The sequence below is a fragment of the Giraffa tippelskirchi genome, chromosome 13 (genome assembly GCF_054371585.1).
Source record: "Giraffa tippelskirchi isolate mGirTip1 chromosome 13, T2T-mGirTip1v1.2.pri, whole genome shotgun sequence".
NCBI lineage: Eukaryota > Metazoa > Chordata > Mammalia > Artiodactyla > Giraffidae > Giraffa > Giraffa tippelskirchi.
In genome coordinates this window covers 82,799,473-82,825,266 of record NC_137287.1, presented here as the reverse complement: position 1 = coordinate 82,825,266, position 25,794 = coordinate 82,799,473, and the positions used below count along the sequence as shown (strand labels likewise).

At 43.2% G+C, this 25,794-nt stretch overlaps 1 protein-coding gene across 1 annotated transcript in view; it reads right to left on the bottom strand.

Annotated features, from left to right (window-relative positions):
• The window catches only part of BFSP1 (beaded filament structural protein 1), a 59,492-nt gene that overhangs the window by 31,760 nt on the left and 1,938 nt on the right, over positions 1-25,794 (bottom strand). The window lies entirely within an intron of this gene.

Below are 25,794 nucleotides of genomic sequence, written 5' to 3'. Positions count from 1 at the left end.
AAAAAGATTAGCAGTACCATATAATTAACAACTCTGTTGATTGCACATAGTATACTACAAATTAAAGTCATAGTTAACAAAGATGAAGAAAATTACACAGATCTTTGTTGGGTTTCTTGGAATTTATTTTTTTCTCCAAAAAGACTAAGACATAGATTCAGTCTGGGATGAAACTATGTAAGGACCAAAGTTGTGCTGGTAGTGTAGTTATTCTATTTTCTTGTGTTAAGTCATTTAAAAATAGATTTTATGATCAAATCAAGGAGAACCAATGCTTATTAATATTTTATATAGTATGGCACACATAAACCATGCTGATGCCATAGCAAATTGGTGTCAGGCTTCCTAGAAAGCAAAACCAACATAGAACAAGAATGATTTATAAAAAAAATCATTCCTTCCCTTTGACATCATGTGTCAGTCAGGTATTTCAACAAAACACACTGACCCCCCCCCAAACTAAGTAGCAGACGAAAAGTCATTTTTTGTCTGATGATGCTTAGTTTGCAGGTCAGCTGCAGGGCTTTCGTGCAAGCTTCAGGTCTTCTGATCCACCGGGGCAGCCCTGCTCTCAATGGAACTGCTCTTCCTGGAACTCGCAGTGACAGAAGGACGGGAGCGAGCCCAGATACCCACTCCAAGCCTTTGTTGGCCTTGTGTCCATTAACATTCTTTAGTGAAACCAAAGCACAGGGGGACTTTCCTGATGGCCTAGTGGCTAAGACTCTGCACTCCCAATGCAAGGGGCCCAGGTTTGATCCCTGGTCAGACTGAAGACAGGAGGAGAAAGGGACGACAGAGGATGAGATGGTTGGATGGCATTACTGACTCGATGGACATGAGTTTGAGCAAGCTCCAGGAGTTGGCGATGGACAGGGAAGCCTGGCGTGCTGCAGTCCATGGGGTCGCAAAGAGTCAGACATGACTGAGCGACTGAACTGAACTGAACAGGGAACTAGATCCCGCATGCCACTGTTGTAGCCACGCATTCCAGGAAACAGCTCACTCAGAAGGACAATGCAGTAGTGGAGTGCAGTTTATTACACCGGTGGGCCCAAGGCAGGGTCTCCTCTTAGCCGAGGACCCCGACCAGTTTTTGTGAAAACCTTATATACTCTAAGTGTACGTGCACAAACCCACCTTCCCAAATTCCCTGACAATCAAAGTTAACCTGTGATTCATATGCCTTAAGCCTAGGTAGTTAACAGTGGACAATTATCAATAGGCCTGTGGTCATACCCCAATAAACACAATAGAATGTATGATTCTATTCGGTTACACAGATAATTAGGATATTCTTTTAGTGATGGAGAGCCCTGGGGCTCTTCCTTCCAGGGGCCTGGTTTTCCAGTTGATATGTCTTTTCCATAGATACTGGGCATATAGCTCAAAGTCCATAGTCCGGCCCAAGATGGAGTCCTGCTTTCAAGATAGAGCCTGTTCTGTTTCCTGTTTCACCACAAGTAAGGGTTCACATGCCGCAACTAAGACTCGGTGCAGTCAAATAAACAAATAAAAATAAATGAAAAGTTTTCCTGGTGGTTCAGTGTTAAAGAACCTGCCTGTCAAGGCAGTGGACACCAGTTAGATTCCTGGCCCGGGAAGATCCCACATGTCTCGGAGCATCCAAGCCCATGGCCCACAACTACTGAGCCTGTGCTCTAGAGGCTAGAAGCCACAGCTACTGAGCCCACATGCTGCAACTACTAAAGCCCATATGCCCTAGAGCCCGTGCTCCGCAACAATGAGAAGCCCTCAAAGAAGAGTAGCCTCAGCTCATCACAACTAGAGAAACCCCTCACAGCAACAAAGACCCAGCACAGCCAAAAATCAATAAATAGATGAATATTAAACAAAGCAAAGTACGCAGGCACAGTCAGGAGGCAAGGAAGAGACATGGCCCACCCAAGGCCACTTCAAGGGTGTGGGTGTGTAACTCTATCACAATGGAATGAAGCGTTGGGACCAGCCACCCAGTCTGTCACCCATGGAGAGCCCTTTGGGAAAAATACAAACTTCCAGAAACATAACAGAAAAAATATTATTTGTTTAATCCAGTGGAACAAACACTTAGAAAATATCTACTCACAAAGCATCATCTGGAAGAGTTAAATATTGAACAAGGTCAAGTCCTTACCCTTAAGGGGCAGGAGACAAATTCCTTCTTAAGAAAGGAAGATACAAGGAAATCTGGGATAAGTTCAAAATCAGAGATGATAACAAAGCGCTGTGGTTGTGGTTGCATCAGGGCAGCAGCAGTGAGCAGTGGGTGGAAAGGTAGGCAAGTCAGAATTCCAGATGAAATAGCATAAACGAGGTGTGCACTCTGAGTTCCCTGAACTTGTAGCTAAACCGGGTGTGGCAAGAGGAGTCCCACAAAGGAAAGCTCAAAGGCTCCGCATGAGTGACCTTGGAACATGGGCATTACCTCCATTCCTTTCACCAAGCCCCACCAAAAATGGCAGCAAGGAATCTTTTGAGATTAAAATTTCACAAAAATAAGGAAGAAAAGATGACAGTGGACAAGTTCCGTCAACAGATTTTCAGAAGGCTGACCAGGGACAGATTCCTGGAGACTGATGTGGCACTGTGGAGAAAGTTGAAACCCAAATGTCTTGGGGCTGGGAGAAGAAAGCTGGTTCGCACAAGAGGATTTCAGAAAATCTTAGGAATTGTATTAGCAGATACAGGAGAAGATGGAGGTGAAGGGTAGTGTTAGCCAGTCCAAGCTCATACTTCTTGCCACATGACAGGTCAATAACTGGAGAGATGAGTTGTCAGGACAAGGAACAGAGACTTTATTTGGAAAGTCAGCAGACTGAGAAGATGGTGGACTTGTGTCCCAAAGAACCATCATCCTCGAGTTACAATTCAGGCTGCTTTTATACTAAGAAGGGAGGGGCAGGGGGTGGCTGGTTGTTGCAGACTTCTTGGTGCAGGAATCCTTTGTTCCAGCAGCTGTCCAGGTACCTCTGGTCACAATGTTCCTATAAACCTCCAATAAGACAAGTGTCATTCTCTATTCTGCAACATTTTATCTCTATACAAATGGAAAAGTGTTACCCCTTTAAAGGTCAGAGCTCTGAGAAAGGACTGTCAAGTATATTCCAGACTATAGGCAGCATGCTTTGACAGAAGGTGCAGACCCCAGAGAAGTTAGCACAGGCAACAGGGCACAATGGTTACAGCTAGAGGAACAGACCCAACATGGAGTCAGGTTTGTTCTTCTCTGTCACAGTAGAGCTGAAACACAGAGGGTTGCCTGAGAGTCTGCACAGGAGCAGTTAGAATTTCAGATCTCCTACTCTATCCTGCACAGCCAGGCAACCAACCAATCTTTATCCTGACAGGAGACCTGAAAGCTATTCCAGGTAAAACTGAACAAGAGATGTCTTGAGTTCAAGGTGGCTGGGCATAGCCAAGGCAGGACAGTGGCCAGATGAAGCAGCTGCAGGTGGTAGGAGCCAACAAACCCATCCGGCCCCAGTATGGGCACTGGTAAAGGGGAATAGTCACTTATAGAACAAGGGTCACCATACATCCCAGTTCACCTGAGACCATCCATGTTTACCCCCTTATCACAGTGTGAGCATAGGTGGCTCCCTCTTTCACTCCCAAGAGTATTGTGGTTTGTCTGGGAAGGACACAGCATCTCATGCCAGCCTTGAATGCATCAGTTTCAGTTCAGCCACTCAGTCGTGTCTGACTCTTTGCAACCCCATGGACTGCACCACGCCAGGCTTCCCTGTCCATCACCAACTCCCGGAGCCTACTCAAACTCATGTCCATCACGTCGGTGATGCCATCCAACTATCTCATCCTCTGTCGTCCCCCTCTCCTCCTGCCTTCAATCTTTCCCAGCATCAAGGTCTTTTCCAATGAGTTGGTTCTTCGCATCAGGTGGCCAAGGTATTGGAGTTTCAGCTTCAGCGTCAGTCCTTCCAATGCCTAAATCTAATCATATAAAAACATCCAGACAAAACCCAAACAATAAACATTATTAATAAAAATAGATAGGAACAATATTTTTTAAAATGTTAATATCATAAAAGATGAAGAGAGACATAGAAAAGTTCCAGGTTAAAGGAGACGTGACATCCAAATGCAGTAGTGATCCTAGACTGGACCCTGTACTGAGAAGAGAAGATGCTGTAGGATCACCTCTAGGTCCACTGGCAAAACTGGAAGATGGACAATAGATTAGAATTGAATCAATATTGAATTTACTGAAGTTTATGACTACTCCACAGTCAAGTAAAATAATGTCTGTATTCTTAGAAAATATCCTCTGAACTATTTAGGGGTAAAATGCATGATGTGTGCAACTTACCCTCAAATGATGGTTTGTAAATTACTTGTATAAATGTACACATAAACATAAATATTGACACATATAGATGGACTTCCCTGGAAGTCCAGTGTCTGAGACTCAGAGCTCCCAATGCAGGAGGCCCGGGTTCCATCCCTGGTCCAGGATCTAGATCCCATATCCTGCAACCAAGAGTTTACATGCCACAACTAAAACTCACACACCACAGCTAAGACCCAGCACAGCCTAATTAATTAATCAAATGTATGAAAAGAGAAAGGAAGTGGGGCATAATATTAACAATAGTAATCTGGTAACTATTAGTAATAGTAATAATAGTAACTAATTAGTTACTATTCTTAATAGTAACTAATACTAATAATAGTAACAATGAATCTGGATAAAAGGTGTATGGGTGTTGTTTGTACTATTGTTGCAATTTTTCTTAGGTTGAGATAATTTTCAAAACCATTTGTGATAACTGTGATCACCTTATATATGAAGCACTTTGCAATGTAGACATCTGAAAAAGATTCCTTTGCTTCACTCTATAGCTGTGTAGCTATGAAAAAAGCAAAGAGAGGGAGGGGGACAGAGAGGAACTAATTTAGTCAACTGTGCAAGAACAATGGGAGAAAATGGTCTGTAACCATTGACCAATTTTAATCATGTGGAATATGTGATGACATCAGTGAAATGTTTATAACAAACATGAACGGGAGCAGATAAAACAAAAAACCACATGCATGGTGATTTCGGTCATATAAAAATATATATAATTAGAAATTAGTTTAATCTACCAGGCTTTATGTTCATCACATATTTTTATTGCATTTTAACTTGCTTTAATACATGATATTTAAAAAAATTTTTTGATTAACATGTTTATCCACTGAACAAATACAAAAACTAGGCAAAGATGGTTTGTCTTTTAGTCAGTTTCATACTCTACAGAGTTTTAAACCTTCCCTTTCAGTTAAGATACATTCTGAGTTTGCTCTGAGGTTTTTATAAACATAAAGGGTAGAGGGGATTCCCTGCTGTTTGCTAGTTGTGTGGCCTTGAACGATTCCATTAACCCATTTTCTGAATTGATGGATCTGAGCTAAGGTGTCTCTATGAGCTTCCTGCTTGTTACGGGCTGACTTGTGTCCTCTAAAATTCATATGTTGAAGTCCTCACCCTCTGGTTCCTCAGAATGTGACTGCATTTTGGAGACAGGGCCTTTGAAGAGGTAACTCGGGGGAAATGAGATCATGTGGGTGGGCCCTGATGAAATATCACTGGTGTCCTGATAAGAAGAAATTAGGACACAAACAGGAAAAGTGAAAGTCGCTCAGTCGTGTCTGACTCTTTGTGACCCCATGGACTATACGGTCCATGGAATTCTCCAGGCCAGACTACTGGAGTGGGCAGCCATCCCCTTCTCCAGGGGATCTTCCTAAGCCAGGGACTGAACCCAGGTCTCCTTCATTGCCAGCTGAGCCACCAGGGAAGCCACACAGGAACAGAGGGGGAACACCTTGTGAAGACACAAGGGAAAAAACAGCCATCTACATACAAGCCAAGGAAAGAGGCCTCAGAAGAAACCACCCTGCTGACACCTTGATCTCAGACTTCTAACCTGCAGAACTGTGAGAAAGTGAATTTCTATTGTTGGAGTCCCAGGTCTGTGGGACTTTGTTATGGCAGCCCTGACAGTCTAAGAGGCTGCGGGAGCATTCTGATTCTGTACAGTCTCCTTTGACATTCTGTCCTTTCCCAGGACATACAGATGTGTGCCACAAGAGGGCCACGCTGCCCTGAGAGTGGACACCTGCCTCCTGGCCCCTAGGGCAATTGCAGTCAGCAGCGGGTGGGGGTGGGGAGAGGCTGGGTGCACAGATGCACAGCTTGAAGCCTTGCCACCAAACTGAAACAACAGGTCTTGCAGGAGAGGCTCTTACTGAGTAAAGTGGCCAACAACCCCAGAGTGAAAGGGCAAACCTCTGACTCCCAGGCCCTGCTCCCTAGACTGGCCTCCCCATCAGCTGTAGAGCAAGCTCGGCTGCCATAAAAGTGATGTGTCACCATGAAAGGTTACAACGGAGGGAGAAAGATGCTCAAAAGCAAGGTTCTCTCTCCAACTGCACACACACTACGGATGCTACAGTCTTTCCGGAAAGTGAAGCCACAGATTCTCTGTCAAAGCCAGGAGGGCACTAAGCATCTACCTGCTTTCCTTCAGATTCAGTACAGACACCGAAGCAAACATCCAGTGTGCTGACGGGTGTGTTCCTTGTGGTTTTGGACTGATGGGACCAAAAAAGTATGACAGCTAGATTCAGTGCATGAACTTGAATGGGATTCTAGACCAGAAAAACAAAAACGCTACCATGAAACATTACTGTGATGCTTGATGAAATTCAAGTACGGAAAAATGAATTAGATAGTCATATTATGTGTTAAAATGCCTAATTTTGATAATTATTCAATGGCATATGAGAAAAGGACCTTGTTCTCAGTAAATTCATGCTGGTTTAAGGAATAATTAGGCACAATATCTAACTTACTGGCAGTGTTTCAGAAAACAAATAACATATACATGTATATATGATACAGGAGGGCATGGCAACCCACTCCAGTATTCTTGTGTGGAGAATCCTCATGGACAGAGGAGCCTGGCCAGGGACAGTCCATGGGGTCACAAAGAGTCAGACATGACTGAGCGACTGAGCACAATATATGATACACACATATAAATCAACACATAGAATAGTAAAACAAATGGAGAAAAATGTAAATAATTGGTGGATTTAGGTAAAGGGTATAGTAGGAGTATCCTGTACTATTCCTGCAACTTTTCTATAAGTTTGAAATCATAAAAAAAGAGAGAGAGAGAGAGAAAGCTGCCCTCCAAAATCCCAAACACCTCTGGAAAATGTGTGCTGAGAGTAGATGCTGCATAATGATAACAAGAAAATGCAAAAATGCTCCTTTGATTCACCAGGTGGTATCATGGTTTGATTCACCAGGATTTCATGGTGGGAGTTTAACACACGAATGACCAAGGGGTTTTGAAATGTACCTAAGCTCACCTTCCCTGAGCACCAGATGATGGGGCACAGCCATGGAATGTGGTCTAGACATTGTCACAACCTACTTATGCGTCATCACTCTGGTTATGAGTTGAGAAGTGGTCGTATCCTTGACCCCAGGGATGCAACAATGAGTCATTGTCCCAACAGGCAGCATTCTCAGGACCAAGTTTGGAGATGTCTCTTTCACAGTTATAATTTCTTGTGGATTTCAATCCAGCCATGATGCTCATATTTCTGCTCTGTACTTCTCTTCAAGATATCATTAAACGGACCTACTGCCACATTCAAGTTGGGTCAGGGTACATCTGAACCACCCTCTTCTCTTCTAGGAATAGATTGTCCAGTGGTTTGATGTATCATCAAGCCACAGTTGGCCAAATGGCGTGCTCACTTTGCCCTAAAAGGAAGCTGCTCCAGACCCCGATTCGTACCACTTAGGAAAGGGATCTCAAGGAATTATTCACAAACATCCATGAAGGCATTTCTAGTAGGAATACACAGTCACAGATTTAAGCCTACATCTGGTATACACATTGTTTCTACAGGTCCATATTGCTTTCTTACGGATAACAAGAGGAACTGATTGAGCTATTTCATAAGAAAAGATTTATCTTCCAAAGTGTACCAACTTACCTTTGACCTGAAATTGGGAGGGATGCTACCCCAAGTTATTTTTATATCTTTATTTATTACTCTTATAAACTTTTAATTTTTTGGCCACACACACGGCCTGTGGGAACTTTAGTTCCCCCAACCAGGGGTGGAACCCATACCCCCTCCAGTGGCCTCACAGCGTCTTCACCACTGGACCACTAGGGAAGTCCCAGCAATGTTCTTTTTAAATATATGATTCATTTTCTCCATTTTTCCTGTTGACTGTGGTCTCCAGGATGAATGTAGTTTGAATCAACATCCAGTGCTTTAGTCATTGGTTATACTGGAGACCAAGTGGGCTCCTTATCACTTTGAAGGCTGTTAGGCCTCCAAATTGGAGAACGGTTCCCTTAAGGAGAATTTTAACTACTTCAGAGTTTCTTTGTCCAGGTGAAATATGCTTTCATCCATCCTGCAGAAGTGTCCACAAACACTAAGAAGCATCTGAAGTTTTCCACAGCCCCTCTGCCTGCCAGTCCTCAGTGGGGCAGGTTCCTATCTAGGACTGAGTTCCCGAGGGATGAGGGGGTGTCTAGAGCAGGCTTTGGATTATTTTTTGGCACAAATCACACAATTCTGAGTGACTCGCTGGATGGTCCTTTGCAGATTAGGGCCCATTATATACTTTGGAATCCTTGGTTAGGTGGCATCTCTCCCATCATGGGTTTTATTATGAAGGTGCCTCTGGAGAGTATCCAAGCCTCAGGGATCAAAACGATTCCTTCTGCACTGTTTTTCCAGCCCTGCAAGGTGTGATCAAGAGTGAATCCCCTTCTTCAACCCCTCCCTTGTCCTTTTCTGAGTACAGTGGCTGGGATTTTGACAGACAGAGCTGAGGAAGACGTGACCCTCTCATGGCGTGATGACTGCCTTCTTTGCAGCATAGTCAGCTAACTGCTTGCCTTTTATTGTATGAGTTTCGCCTCTTTGGTGTCCTGGGACGGGCATTACGGCCACTTGTGAGGGCTTATGGGCTGCCTCTGACAGTGACAGGATTTCAGCAGTGTGATTTGTGTCCTTAGTATTTGAAGTAAGGAAGCCCCTCTCTTTCCAGATTGCCCCATGTACATATACTGCAAAGAATGCAGAGTGAGGGTCTGCACATATGTTCACTCACTTCCCTTCAGCAGCAGAGACAGTTCTTGTTAGAGCAATGATATCTGCCTTCTGGGCTGAGCTCCCTGGGGCCAGGTTTCCCCTCAACACTCCTCTCTGGGGTATCTCTGCACACCCAGCGCATCACCTGCCTGGTCAGTGAAACTGCTCCCATCAGTGAACACCTCCAAATCCAGCTCAGCCCAGGGTTGGCCCGTTAAGTCCAGTCTGCTAGAGGATACCAGCCCTGTGTTGTGTGGGCACTGATGCTCTGGGGGTTGTGTGGCTCCCATCGGGAGCAATGTGGCTGGATTCAGGGCTGAAGAGACCTGCTGTCTTACACTGGGATGTGTCTAAAGAGAACGGCTTGGTACTTTCCCGTTCTCCCGGAGGTCAGCCAATAGCCCACTTTTCATTTCAGTAAAGAAAGGACATGGTGAGGGATGTACATAGTGAGGGGCTGCCCCAGGGTAAATTTCTCAGCTTCCTGAAGTCTGTCACAAGTAGCAACTACAGCTTGAAGGCAAAGGGACCACCCCTTACCAGTATGATCTAGCTGCTTTTACAAGTAGGCGACAGGCTGATGGATGTTTCTCAGAACCTGAACTAACACCCAAGACTTACACCTTGTTTTTCACAGACACATAACTTGAAAATTTTCTTCAGATGTGGTAGTCCAAAAGCGTGGGCTGAGATTAACTTTGTTTTTGTTGTTTCAAAGGCTCTCTTGTACTCTTCAACCCCAGTAAGGGGTTTAAGATTGTGTCCTCTATGTGAATGGGAAAATGTTATACATTGGAAGATTAGTCTTGAGAATGGGCTCTTGGGTATATTCCAGGCTACAGGCAATATTCTTTTACCAAAAGTGCAGAGCCCATAAGACTAAGCCCCAACAGTAGAGCACAAAGCTTAGAGCTGAAGGAATTGATCCAATATGGAGTCAGGTCTGTTCTTCTCTTTTACAATAGGTTTGGCCCAAATCCAGAGAACGACCGATTGCAACCATGTGACTTGTTGGTTCATTTGGATAAGACTCTGAGTGATGTGGGTGTTCCTGCTGTTCCACCCTCTGCTTTCTGCTCCCGGTTGATTTTGGCTGACTCCCACTGCTTCATTCATTTCCAACTTGTGTCATCTGGCTTTCCGTCTCACCCTATAGATACCATCCTTTTCTTCATTTGTCTACATCCCTTGGTTGGATACCAATATGTTCCTTTGCATCTCTTACACCTCGGCTCATGAGTATTAATTCAGGAACATGGATGTCAAGACAGGTCTTCACACCTGAGCCCCCATGGCTGAGCCGAGATACCTTCTGGCTAAGGCTCCACCTCTCTCTCTGCCCTCCTGGTGACCAGCAGCTCTTTGAGGGCAGAGCCAATGATATCAATGCTGTTCATTCTTCAAAGGCCGTCACCACCTGAGGATTGTCCCAGAGACCCACCTTCCACGCTTCTCCAGGCTGCTCTAAACCCCAAAGGGCTGGGCCTCCGGGGTTGCATCACCTGTCTTCCATGTCCTCTGATTTCCTGTGCAGTTTGGCAAACAGGAGTCACCAGCAGGAGTTCAGAGAGACCCCTTTCCTACCTCCCTCTTCTCCAAGCATGACCCCTACCTGTTCCTGCCAGTTCCTGGGCCCCTCACCACGCTTGGTGGATCAATACCCTTAACCCTGCCCAGAACTCTAGAAGTTGTCCCTTGATTAAATCCTCTCTAGCTAGACTGTTTGTGCCATTATTTCCTGCTAGATAGAGCAGAATCCTGATGGGTATCTCATCAACTAGTAAAGCTTCTGACTCAAAGTAGGTGTCTGATAAAAACCAATTAAAGAGCAAATGAATCTTAGATAGAAACTGGACATGAAAGACACATTTTTTTAATGTTGGGAGGTTCATGTTGAAACCTTAAAATGGGAAAGCTGAGTATTGCTGGGTATTCAACGATGAGGCATGAAGCTCTGACCAATAGCTGGACCCGAGGCCTGGCCCTTTCACCCCACATTTGCTGATGGGGCTGTTTCAAAGTCAGATTTAGTAGCAGCTCTTCCCTGCGATGGTTCTGTTCAAACTTTCATCTTTAGAGGAAATACACAAGGACAAAACAAAAATACATTCATTGTGGAAGAAAACAGTGCACCAGTCAGCAGAATGACTGCAGTTACAAGACACCCTCAAAGAAAAAATTAATTCCTTGGAAAAGAGCTTTCTATTTTAAGAGGATGAAAAAAAGAAGAGACGTCCTCAAGTGATACATAATGAAGACACTTCCCAGGCTCCTCCAAGGCTGTGGCTTTTCAGATGTAAACCTGAAACAAAACCCATCACCAAGGGTGGCATCCAGGCCACATTCCGGTTGCTTATTTTGTTCTGCGGTCAGTCTCTGCTGAACATGGCAGTTTAAACTCCAGCCACAGAGCTGCCGGCTGCCCTGGTCTCTAACATGCCTTGGACTGTCCTCGATGACCCTAACTTGGGACGCAGTCCTCCCAGGGCACATTGTTTTTTTCCAGGCAACCTGAGTTTAGGGGTAACACACACAGTGGACCTGAAGATGCCACTTTGCCAGGATTTGCTACATGAAGTTGAGGGACCTCTAAGACCAGTTCCAGGGCACCTCAGAGCTAACAAGCCAGTGGTCCCAAGCGTGCATTTGAGGCTGCCTCTTAAGAGCTCATGAGACCCAACTGTTAGATTTTCAGGAATTTGAGGAGCTGGGGGACACCTCATTAGTAGCTTGAAATTAGCCAGATGGGAATGTTCACACCACAGTGTGGAACTCTATACCAAGGTCACAGGTGTAAAGCCTTGTACCAAGGCCACAGATGTGGAGCCCTGTACCAAGGTCAACTCTGAACTGACTGAACCCCATAGCAACTGTTGCCATGAATCCCTCCCCATCTAAATCAGTCAGCTCCCTGATTCCATCTTAGGTAAAAATACCTGCCTCATTACCCACCTATAGCATCCTAACTAGTCACCTAATGCCACCCTTCCAGCAGGAATTTTCTTTGTCTTGAGGCTGTAAAAATTGGTTACCAACCCATGAAAGTCGTTGGCTCTCCCTTGAGCCAGCCCACTGTACTAACAGCGTCTCTCACTCTAATAAACTCTATTCTGAAATACTCTGTGTCTGGAAATTCTTTTCCAACCCACTCACAGACCATGATGCACAGGCACTAACAAACACCATAAAGACACTCAGGGCATAAGCCCCCTGAAAGTCAGGTGTTCAACATTTACTCCATCACATTACCTGTGAAATAATACAGACCCAGCTCTCCAGTGGCAGAAATTCACGGAGAGAAATTTTTAATGTCCTTTCTTCAGGCTTTGCCAACTCAAAGAAGAGAATCAGTCTTTCCAAGTATGTAAAGTGGTACCCTAACTTGAAATGCTCAGTTTAAAAAACAATTAGACTAGAGTATATAGCCTGAGAAAATGAGAATACTCATGAGAAAATGGCTTGTTTTCATGTCAAGTTGGCTCAAGAAGTTTCTGAAAATTAATTTACAATAAATTGCCTTATAGAGTTAAAACAGCTTCCAAAATGTTATGGGGCCATTTAAAAAACTGGGGGAGTAAGCCAGTAAATTAAAGTGTAGCTCTATAAAGGAAGAAAAAGATTTATCTAAAAAATAATGCAGGCCCAGCTGGAGGAATCAGTCTCTATTTTAGTGGAATTGTAGATAGCAATCCTTAGCTAATCTCAGGATTTTTTTTCCCCCTGAAATAATGGCTGACCATTGGCTCTGTTGTTTTTGGCCAGATTTTCTACCCAAACAAGAAGTTTGCAGCTGCAATGACCTAACTTGGGAAACAATTTGATAACATTTTCTAGAAAACACACAACATTTGTTTTACTCTTTCTGAAGACCAACAGAGGGACTAAGAAGAGAGCATAGTATTTTGCCTTGAAACAAAGAAAAACGTTAATAAGATCAGTGGCTGGAAGAATATTTCAGTTCAAATAAAGGTCATCCGAAGCCTGTGAAACGTTGTCTTTCAAACCAGTAATGAACATGCCTCACACAACCAGCTAACATCCTGGGTCCATTCAGTTGATTATTAGGGCATAAATGGAAACCCTTATCATATGATAAATTGTAAGCTCAGTAGCTAGCTTCGACAAAAACAGCAGGAATGATGATTAGCTGAAAAAACAGACTTATGTTTTAGAAAAACCAGGAGAAAAGTTATTGTTGTGATTGGGGGGAAAAAAGCAGCTTGCAGTGACTCAGATTTCAGTTGGATGGTAAGAGAGTGTAAAAACAAAAATTGCATCAGCTCATCTATCAGCAAAATACCCTCCCAAAGCTGATTGAATACTCATGTGCTTCATCCCTAAGCTGGAGATGATATTAGCTCCCAAAAGATGTTGTTAGGGCTAAGTGATGTGCTTACAATTGTTATTGTTTAGTAGCTAAGTCATGCCCAACTCTTTGCAACCTACATGGACTGCAGCCTCCCAGGCTTCTCTGTTCATGGGATTCCCCAGGCAAGAATATTGGAGTGGGTTGCCATTTTCTCCTCCAGGAGATCTTCCTGACCCAGGAATTGAACCTGTATCTCCTGTGTTGCAGGTAGATTCTTTACCACTGACCCACTAGGGAAGCCCTTTTGTGGTTAAAATGGTAAGTTCTTAATAAGTATTAGCCATTATTTTTTGCATGTAGCTGACTTACTTTAAGCATTCGTCTTGACTTGGAGTCCCCCAAAAGCAGACCCTGAGGTAAGGATTCAAATACAAGTATCATTGGCATTCTGCATCCATGGGCTCCACAAACTACAAATTAAAAATATTTGGGGGAAAAATTGGGAGGAATTCCCTGGTGGTCCAAGTGGTTAAGATTTCGTGCTTTCACTATTGCAGGGGGCCGGCTCAATCCTTGGTTGGGGAACTAAGATCCTGCAAGCCTTGCGGTATATATCATGAAAAATTATATATATTTATACAGAAAAATTTTACATACGTATGAAAAAAATTCCAGAAAGTTCCAAAGAGAAATCTTGAATTTGTCCACATTCAACCAACTGTTTACATAGCATTAATATTGCATTTACCACTATTTACATAGCATTCTATTAGCTGTTATAAGTAATCTGGAGATGATAGAGACTGTAAGAGAGAATATGCATAGCTTGTATGCAAATACAACACCATTTTATAGAGACTTGAACGTTTGGGGAAGGGGGTCCTGGAACTGACCCCCGTGTATGTTGAGGGGTGACTGTAGTGTATTGGGGAGAGGGTCCTGAAGCACCAGTAGATGCTTCTGAAGAAGGGGGACAGAGAGAGAAGGCAGCAAGTTATGGGGATGTTCCCACAATGACCACGGTGGGCAACTGGAACTCACTGCGACTGTGTACTCCAGGAGACTGAGCAGGACCCCCCAAAAGATACCCAACCAAGCGGTGAGGGGGCTGGGTTCTTACCCACCAACTCCCTATCTCTGATTAAAGGCTGCTCCCGAGGGCAGCCTTCAGGTTTAGAGGAACAAGTTCAGGGACACGGCGGGGGGTTGGGGGTGGGGCCCTGGCAGAGCTTCTAGAACCCGCATCCTTGTTTTCTGATCATTAAATGAGCTGAAGTTACTCTACATATTCAGTGGGTCGACTCTATAGTGATAATAACGCAACAAAACAACTGTGTTCATTCTCTGCTGGTTTTAATGGAGATACTAAGATAGGAAATAAATTATGTAACTTAAAAACATGTATAAGTTTCCATCAAGTCATTGCAGCATCGAGAATAAGATGTGGAGTTTAAACTCCAACTCTGCCTTGAATCGCTTAACATTTCCTCAATACTTATCACCTGAAGCTACTAAGTGTGGCTAATATTTTTTCACAATGCTGAGGAATAGCTATGTTTTCATGAAAAAAGAAAAAAAAAAATCCCTCTTTTCCCCCCAAATCACCAAGCTTTAACAGCTGCAATAACATGCTTCCCCAGTAACTGAAACCACTCAAGTTTTTAGGAAAAATAACATATTAAGTTCCCAGGACTTCCCTGGTGGTCTAGTGGTTAAGACTTTGCCTTCCAATGCAGGGGATGAGGGTTCGATCCCTGGTCAGGGAGCTAGGATCCCATATGCCTCAGGGGGCCAAAAAACAAAACATAAAACAGAAGTAATTTTGTAACAAATTCGATAAAGACTTTAAAAATGGTCCACATCAAAAAAATCTTAAAAAAAAAAAATAAAACTTTCCCATGCATCCAGGAAAAGGTTCACATACTAAAGTGATAATTAACACTTATGAACTCTATTCCTAAATTGAGAAATTTATGTGACATAATCTGATCATCTGTGTCTTTTTCATGTGAAAAGAGGAAAGTGGCTGACATTTCCAAAATAAACAACTGCCTCAGAGAAAAAGATTGAATGATTTGGCCACATGAAATATACTCTTTTGTCCTACAAAAAACCCAAAAAACACCCAAATAAAAACCTAACGGCAACAACCCCTAAACAATGTTAGAGGCTAATCAAAAACAGGGGGAAAGTTTGTGTAGTAGATAAATGACAAAGCATTATATAAAGATTATAAATCAATCGAAAAGGACAAATATCTAATAGAAAAGTAGATGAAGATCAAAAGCAGTTGAGAATTTTTTCTGTTACAGAGTCTGACAATTTGTGTTATTTTCAAATGAAAAGGAAAATCATATATAAATGGCCTAGGTTTCTAAAGCAAATAAGTATAGAGTTTGATATGGGATGTTAAAGTATAAGGAGGAAGGTGCATGGTCAAAAATATGAAAAGATGTTCAAGCTCATTATTCATCAAATACTGAAAATTTAAAATGAGAAAGTGGCACCTCCCAACAAATTGGTGAAGGTTAGAAAGATCACTGAGACCTACCTAACACTGAAGTGGGGCCAGGGACCCAGACATCCTTACACTGTTCCTAGGAATGTAACATTTCTAGATGGCAAACTGACAACATGCTTCATATTTCTTTAGATAGCTCAGGAATTTCGACCTAGCAAATTCTACTCACAGGAATTCAGCCTAAGGAAATAATTGGACAAATGTCTGAACATATTCTCAACAGATGCTGCGTCAGGGCTTTCTAGAGAAACAGAACTAATATTATATGTATTTAGAGAGAGAGAGAGATGGATCTATTTTAAGGAACTGGCTTATGCCTTTGTGAGGGCTGGAAAGCTGGCAATTCACCTAAGAGTTGAAGTGCAGTCTTGAGTTTGAAATCCATCAAGGCAGGTCAATAGGCTGGCAATTCAGGAAGGATTCCTACCCGTTACAGCCTTGAGGCGAATTCCTTCTCCAGAAACCTCAGTTTTTGATGTTACAGCCTTTAGCTGATTGGATGAGGTCCATCCAAATCACTAATCTGCTTTACTCAGAGCCAACTGATTACAAGTGTTAACCACATTATTTTATTATATGTTATATCTACAAAATACCTTCACCTCTACACCTTGACGAGTATTAAACAAGCAACTGGGCACCGCAGCCGAGCCTCGGAGATACATGAAGTTAACCCTCGCAGATGGTCAAGACTGATTTCACAGATTAATAGGAGTCAACAAAAGATGCTGTTAGTCCCACATCCCATTTTCCCTTCTTGTGTCTCCTCACCAACATTTGGGTGTTGACCACATGCCCTTACTATTTTTCTTTTTAATTTTTAATGGAGTATAGTTGACTTACAATGTTGTGTTATTAATTGTTTTGGGTATACAGTACAGTGAATCAGTTATACATGTACATGTCTACTCTTTTTTAGGTCATTACAGAGTACTGAGTAGAGTTCCCTGTGCTACACAGTAGGTCCTTATTAGTTATCTATTGTATACATAGTAGTGTGTATATGTCAATCCAATCGCCCAGTTTATCTCTCCCCCCCTTACCCCCTGGTAACCGTAAGTTTGTTTTCTACATCTCCAACTCTATTTCTGCTTTGTAGATAAGTTCATTTGTACCCTTTTAATAGATTCCACAAAAAAGTGATATTACATGATATTTGTCTTTGTCTTCACTCAGTATGATAATTTCTAGGTCCATCCGTTTTGCTGTAAAAGGTATTATTTCATTCTTTTTTTATGGCTGAGTAATATTCCATTGTCTATATATGCCTTATCTTCTTTATCCATTCCTCTGCCCATGGACATTTAGGTTATTTCCATGAACCCCTCTTTCTTAGGTCCAAGATACCACGTGCTTCTGGATTTACCATTTCTTTACTCCTTCTTAGCCTCTTGAAGATAGCCTCTTCAAATTCACATCTTTAAATTATTGGGGCTCTTGCATCCAGATACATGGAACAGGCACCCAACAATAGCTTAACCAAATACAGTGGGGTGTAGAGGCAGGCAGATTAGGGCTGGCTTGGTAGACCCCAATTCCTTCCCACTCTCATTCTGCTGACCTGGGTTTGTGGCTCTGGTGCCCATGCTCACAAGATACCTGCTGCCCTCTAGCAGTGTCTACACACACAGGGTCTACACCAGCAGTGTCTCCCCACCAACTCTTTGGAATTATTTATTCAACAGGTGTTCTTCACAACCTACGATGTGCCAACATTCTTCTGGCACTGAGATGACACAAGTGAAAAAATATATAATGATCCTTGTTCTTGAGGAGCTTATATGCAAATGAGGAAAACAGAAAGTAAAGAAGATAAACAGGTGAAACCTGCCCTGTGTCAGATGGTGGTGGGTAACATGAAGAAAAATAAAACACAGGGAACTGCGGCTTCTTGCTGTGCATTTTCACTTGTCACATACAGGTTTAGGGGTGGGGTGGACCCAACATTTTGGGGGGATCTTATTTAGCCATATTGGGTCTCTTCTAGCCTTACTCTGAAGCCTTCAGTACTCTCTACTCTTTATATATATATTTTATCTCTGAATTTATAAAAGCCCCCAAAGTGGGTAAAACCACTCCCAGTGAATGGTTTAGAAGGTGTGTTAAGAAATGCAGATGCTCAGAGCTCAACCTCATTGAGTTGAGCTCCAAAGAGTTGTTTAAGCAGCAAGACCCACCTCCCTATAATCCTCTGAAGGTTTTTACCTGAGTCCTTTCTGCCTCTCCAGAGCTCTTTCCCTTCACATGGACCTTGGACATAATTTCTTGGACGTGACTAGAGAGACTCCCAGGCAATCAGATCAATATTAACCAGCTCTCACAGAGGTGTGTGAACATGCGTCTCGTACAGTTCCCCCCCCCATTTTAAAAAATGAATATAAAATTTGTTTTTTCTGTAGAATTAAATAATATTAAAATGGAAAAAACATTAAAAAGCAGAGGGGACAGCAAGGCTGGGGTGTGTGGTAACTTCAGATAGGGTAGTCAGGGAAGGCCTCGTGGAGGAGGTGACATCTTAGCTGAGAACTGAAAGAAGTGATAGGCAAGGATCGGGGTGTCTTCCCTGTACAGGGGTACTCACTGATGATAGAATATGGTGCTGGTGATGATTCTGAAAAATCATAGGAATGCAAAGCTGTATCTATTGAAAGATCAGTCGTGTGTGTGTGTGTGGTTGTGTAAGTGTACAAACTGGAAGATACATTCCAAACCAATGCGAGGGCTTCATCTTGGTAAGGGGCAAAGAACTGCAGGAGAGAGAAGTTGAAATTTTCTGTGTTTTTTTTTTTTAAATGAGAGAAACTACTCCAGGTAATTTGTATAATTAAATTAAAAAAAATTCACCTTCTAAAATGACTGGCTTAAGGCAATGGGGCAAAGAGTGGGGAACATTTTCTTTCTAACACATTTTCAAAACTAAAAAAGTAAGCCTGCATTTTTTAACAACGAGGAAAAAAAATGCAACAAGGTGATTTCTGACCTGTAATTATTTTTACTGTCCTTTGGCCCAGCCAGCAGATGACCCAGGGAAGCTCTTATCACACTGCCTCCCTCCCACAAGGTCTGGCTCTGTGTTGCCAGCATCACCATGGCTAGCTACAGGCACTTCTGCCACAGCCTCAAGGGTGGAAAAGTCTTCCCCCCAGCAAGTGACAACACTTATTAATATAAGATGATGGAGAAGCAAAGGGAGAAAGAATGCAATGGGCTGGGCCTCCAGAAGACTAAAGTCTCAGATCTTCAGCACCCATACCCAGCCCGGGGCTCATCTGCCTGATAATCTGGCTCTCAGTTTCCCTCCCTCCAGGAAACTGGAGATAAGCATCCTGGCCACCGGGGCAAAGGGCAGTCGGATGCAGTGTTTGGTTGCCCTCTTGCCATGGTCCAGGCTGTTCAGTGGCTTCCCTACCAGAGCACAGATAAAGTCACTTTATCGTGTCTCTGCCCTCTGACCTCCCTTACAAAGCGCTCCAGGTTCTCTGTCCTGCAGGTCCGCATCAATCCCACCATGGTCTCCTCTTCCCAAAGAAGCCTTCGTGCTGACCTTGCAGATGGACAGAGATGTCTTTCCAGATCTGTGGCCTCATCCCGGGTCCCTGGCTCAGGACCCTCACAGGCTTGAGTCGTTAGTCCATTTTCTTTGAGGCACGGAAATGTAGCCTGAGCTTTTTCTCACTGTTTTTAATTTTGGCAGCACCACATGGCTTCACTTTATTTCTTCGTAGGTCCTCCTTATTATGGATTTATGATGACTCCAGACTGTAAAGTGTGTGTGTGTGGAAAGCCAGTCCTGAATAACTGTTGTTGTTGTTTTTAGTCTCTAAGTTGTGTCTGACTCTTTGTGACCCCATGACTGCAGCCCACCAGGCTTCTCTGTCCATGGGATTTCCCAGGCAAGTATACTGGAGTGGGTTGCCATTTTCTTCTCCAGGGATCTTCCCAACCCAGGGATCGAACCCAAGGCTCCTGCATGTCCTGCACTGCAGGCAGATTGTTTACCACTGAGCCACCAGAGAAGCCTCCCTGAAGAACACTACTAGTAAGTAAAGCTGCTCTGTTAATAAATTTACTTTGGTCCCATAGGATAAAGCAGCTGAAAGGAAGATTTAAGCTACTTATTACCAGGTTTTGGTAAGCTGTGACATCAGCCTTTGCACTGGGTATGAATATTTGTATACTTTCTTTAGAAAATATGGAGAAGGAAAAAAAATAAAAATTAAAAAAAATTAAAAAAAAATAAATAAAAATAAAAAAAGAAAATATGGAGAAGGGAATTACTATCCACTCCAGTGTTCTTGCCTGAAGAATCCCATGGACAGAGGAGCCTGGTGGGCTTCAGTCCATGGGGTCGCACAGAGTTGGACAGGACTGAGGGACTAACACTTTAGAAAATCAAATCAGCTGATGGAAGTTACATAACACTGACTTTGTTTCATGAGAAATGAAAATCCTACTCAGGAAGAGTCCAACCATTATTTACGGCTCAGACTTTCTAAGTTTTCCCTGAAACAAGTTGGTATTCTGGATTCCCAACATTCTTCCCAGAATGCTTCGTTGCTTCTACACTGAGAGATGGAGGAATTTTTACTCAGGAAGCAAAGTATTTTTCTTTTTTTTCTGAGAGGAAAATATTTCCAACTGTACCCGCACCAATTTTTATGGTTGGTAAAGTATTTGCATTATATTAGTCAGAAAGAGTCCGGCCTAAAGTACAAAACCAAAGGTATTTGAAATGGCTTCCTAGTCAGGAAGGTCTCGCAACAGCTCAGTTTCTGGACTCAGGAAAAACACACGAGGTCATGGCTGGCCAGGAAGGCCACCTCACAAGAGGGCTGACTCTTTTTCTCTGAAAGCTTGGAAGTGGAGTCCCAGTTTATTTGTTGATTACACTGTTCTTGTTTCTTGTAACCAGAGAGTCTGGTTTGGTTGAGTGTTTCTTCTGTCAAGGCTCCTGCCGAGCCAATATTTACCATTTTAGAAATTTCCGTGAGTCATAAAATAAACCTGAACTCCGCTGTACCTTCTATGGGTACTTCTTCGCTAGAATTATTTAAAATGAAAGGAAAAAAAAATGCTGGACTCCAACACAGCATTTACCAGACCACATATACACTTTCTTCTGCATTTAGGGTCCTTCTCTGAGACGTCAAAGCCATTTAAGGTGTGTGGCCAGTTGCCTGAACCCTTCCTGCTCACCAGTTCAGACCCCTGGCTGGGGGGTGGGGGGGAGGGGAGGGGGGCAGGCTGGGGCTGGGAAACAGAGGAAGCTGAAGTTTGAAGCCAGGAAGTGACTCACTGGCTCACAGCACCAGAAATACAAATGAGCAAGTGATTCCTTTCAGCTCCAGCGTGGAAAACCTTGCCAGGGGACCACCTCTCAATGACTGAGCCTGAATTTACTGACCAAAAAAATAAAAATAAACGACTGTATGTTGTGACATGTCGGCCTCTCACTGACGTTAATGCTATTTTCTCCCTTCGTGCCAATCAGCTCCCTCCCCCCAGGTGTGGATGCCCAAGAGAAGCCCATGAGGCCACCACTGGACAATTATAACAACTTATTGACTTTGCTGTAAAAATAGGCCCTGTGTCAAGGGCCCAAGGCCTCGAGTTTCTCAACCAAAATTCAAGGGTCTGCCTTAGTAACACTAGAACAGGATACTCTACAAATGGCTGATACTGCACCAGACACTCAATAAATCTTCTGTTTAGTGCAGGCATCACATTTTTGAGCTAAAGAAGTTAAACTCATCAATACCTTCAGTTTGCAGGTGAGGACAAGGAGGCCCAGAGAGGGGCATTGTGCAAGGGGTTACATGGCCAGTCACAGCTGGGGCTGGTGACAATGGTATCAAATACCTCAGTGAGAGACTGATGGCAGAAATACTGGTGTCTTACAGTAAAAGGCCCTCGAATTTCACATCACAACCACGGTCCCTTGGCTGTTTCCTGTGTGGGAGTTGTCACGGAGCCTGCTTCAAGCTCCTCACTGGGCAGACCTGGCTATCTTTGGCTCTGGCATCCTTCCTCCCATCCCCAAAGGAAGGGAGAACTAGCAAGCACAGCAGAGCAGCCCCTCAGAGAGGGGGAGAAAATCACATTTATATCTATCTAGGTATGTTGGTCTGTGGAGTCTAACATTTTGGTAGAAATGCTTGGTGTTCTTTCCTTCCAAATATCAATCTCTGAGCGTCCCCTCTGGACTCGTGTTCCCCAACCTCAGTAAGAAATCATGTTGGGAACAAATGCTGTCTTCATCTCTCTCCGGATGCCTCACTCATTAAGCTCCAGTAACATTTCCCTGCTATGATCTGCCCCATCAGTGGGAGTCTGAGAATTCCCAAGAGATCCTGGGCGGAGTTTATCTTGGCATCGATCTGTTCGCACTCGTGATCTCCTTGTGGCAGGGCCCATGACTTATTCATCTTCTTGTTCCTGGTGGCAACACAGACACAGCTGGCAAAGAGTAGGATCCCAGTTGTCAAATCTAACTGAAAAATATTGCAAAGTGGCGTCCTGCCGTGAATGCAATGTTTTGCCGCCAAACACAAACTTTCATTTTTTAACACCTCTTTTTCACATGAGAAATTTGGGTGGTGAAAACAGATGGGATGGTGCAAACATCCTTTCAAAAGGCCGGGCTGCTAGGACTCCTACTTGGTTGGTGTGTATTAGACTGAACCATAAGAAAGTCCGGTTTTTGTAAGTCAGAGGTAGTTGAATGTTGCCCATTTTCTTTGTTCAGACTAACAGAAGTGAAAAGAATATAACTACAGATACATTGCTTTTTACTTTTCACCAGACTCTTGAAGGGAAAGTATGGGCCAAGCGGGGTGAAAAATCACTGGTCAGAATAATTGTGTGACATTCTACTCTATTTTCTCTAGTAGTACACTATCACCTGAAAAACACATGTCATAGGCATTCAAATTTTATGTTATATAGCAGTATATGACTTTAAGGATTAACAGAGAAGTTGATAGTGTTAACATGTGGGACTATCCTGTTCCCATGAATACACTAAAATATATTTAGCACTTTTCTAAAATAGGCCCTTGGGGCTGCCTGGACCCGCAGAACTAGGCTACAGTAAAGGAATGCCCAGAATGCCATTTGCCTTGGTTTGTATACCCCCCAGCCCCTGTGGTATTTAAGAAGCAGCAAAGGGTCCCCAGTTCTCTTGTTGGCACCACTGTAAGTGATGTCATGTGGCCTGATGATAATAAGCAGATGACTTACTCCTCTGGGCTCCTAAAGACCATCTCCTCCCCTCACCACATCTGTAGAACAGAACTAACAATTATTTCTACCTGTGGCCATCACCACTGTCACCTCCCAATAGCCATGCTCCCTTTTTCCTCAGGAAAGGAACCCCAGTTTCTTAGCCGAGCGCATTGCTGCTCAAAAAAAAAGACCACACTTCCAGACTTTCTTGTAGCCATATGACTGAGTTCTGGTTGGTGAGATAAAAGCAGAAGCCCTGCCTGGCACTTCTGGGAAGTTTCTTTAGAAGGCAGAGGTAGATGTCACATTTCTACTTCTACCCTTAAGGAGCCTGGAGGCTGCCACTCTGTCCTAACCACAAGTCAGAAGCTGAACAGACTACTCTCCTTGGATCCTAAGAGAGAGAACTCAGGGCAAACCGCTGCCCCTCAAATTGGAGACAGACAGAAAAACACAGGGAGCTGTGGCTTCCAGATCAGAAACTCACAAGGGGAAACCGCTGTGGGAACCAGTGCCGGGTGGGAAGCTCTGAACTGTGATGGACACGTTGCTGGAGGCTCAGGGTGGACAAGTCCGACAGTGAAAAACTCCAAAGAGACTCAGTTGCAGGGGGACCCCGTACCCTCTGTTTACCTCCTGGAGCTCCACCAAGTTCCCACAGTAAATACCAGAGAGAAATCGTCTCCTGCTTGCAGATGGGGAAAGGAGCCACTCTGAAATCCTTCAGAGCAGTGGTCCCCAACCTTTTGGGCACGAGGGACCAGTTTTGAGGAAGGCAATTTTTTTCCATGGACTGGGGAGATTTGGGGATGCTCCAGCACACTACATTTATCGTGCACTTTATTTCTATTATTATTACATCAGCTCCACCTCAGATCATCAGGCATTAGATCCCCGAGGTTGAAGCAGACCCTTGCTCCAGAGCATTTTGTTCTTCTTTTTTAAAATATTTATTTATTTGGCTGCATTGGGTCTTATTTGCAGCATATAGCACAGAGGCTTCTCTCTAGTTGCCTTGCAGCATGTGGGATTCCAGTTCCCTGACCAGGGATCAAATCTAAGTCCCCTGCACTGGAAGACAGATTTCTAACCAATGGACCACCAGGAAGTCCCACTTTGTTCTTCTTAACAAGGCCTGCCCTCAGGGTAAACTAGTCAACCAGAGCCTAACCAATCAGGATTGTACCGAAGCCTAACTCCTCTGGGTTAGGGAATTACCCTACTGGACACAGTTGAGCTAGAGAACATAGCAACAAAATCCTCAAAACCAAAAAGGAAAAAGAACTAAGACTGAAAAATATAGAACAGAAAATTCAAGGACAGTGGGACAACAGCAAAAGGTGATAGGTAATGGAAAACCAGAATGAGAAGAAAAAGAGAAAGGAATAGAAGAAACAATAGAGACTGAGAATTTCCCCTAATTATTTTCACCAAACCACAGATCCAGAAAGCTAAGAAAACACCAAGTGGGACGAATACCAAAAAAAAAAAAAAGAAAACTACATCTAGGTCTATCATTTTCAACTTACAGAACATCAAAGACAAAGAAAAAAAAAACACTGAAAGAAGCAAGGAGGATAAATCGTATCTATCGAGGAAGAAAGATAAGAATTACTCTTTCCATAAAACTCATTCAAGCAAGAGGAGGGTAAAGGGAAATATGTAAAAGTATTGAGAGAAAAAAGCCCACCAACCTCAAATTCTGTACCTTGCAAAACTATCCTTCAAAAGAGAAGGAGAAGGGATTCTCTAGCAGTCCAGTGGTTAAGACTCTGTACTTTTTCACTGCTGAACCCCTGGTCAGAGAACTAAGATCCTGCAAGCTATGAGACACAGCCAAAAAAGAAAGAAAAAAAGTGAAGGAGAAATAGACTTTCTCAGACTAACAGAATTTAAGAGAATCTGTTGCCAGTAGACCTGCCTTGAAAGAAATGTTAAAAGAAATTCTTTAAAGAGAAGGAATATAATAGAGGTCAGAAACTTGGATCTATATGAAAAAAGAACATCAAAGAAGAAGTAAGTGAAGGGAAAATAAAAGGTTTTATTTTTTATTCTTAATTGATTTAACGATTGTCTGAAATAACAGCAACAATTTATTCAATTATACATGCTTTTGTATATATTATATACATGCCTATCTATGAGTATATATAAATGAAATGAATCACAAGAATAATGTAAGAGAAGGGTAGATTGTTACTGTCAGGTGCTCCCACTATCTGTCAAGTGGTATGGCATTATTTGAAAGCAGACCTCACTATTTGTCTTCTGAGGACCAGTAGCATGTGAATCACCTGGGGCATATGAGACCCCACTTCTAAACACCTGAACTTGCATTTTAACAATATCTTCAAGTGGTCTGGATGCTTATCAAGATTTGAGAAGTGATGAACTGTGGTACCAAAGAAGGACCCACTTTTTTTTTTTAATTTTAATCTTTTAATACCAAAAAATATTTTGTACTGGGGTATAGCCAATTAAGAATGTTGTGGTAGTTTCAGGCAAACAGTGAAGGGACTCAGCCATATGTATACGTGTATCCGTTCTCCCCCAAACCCCCCACCCATCCAGGCAGCCATATCACCACATTGAGCAGAGT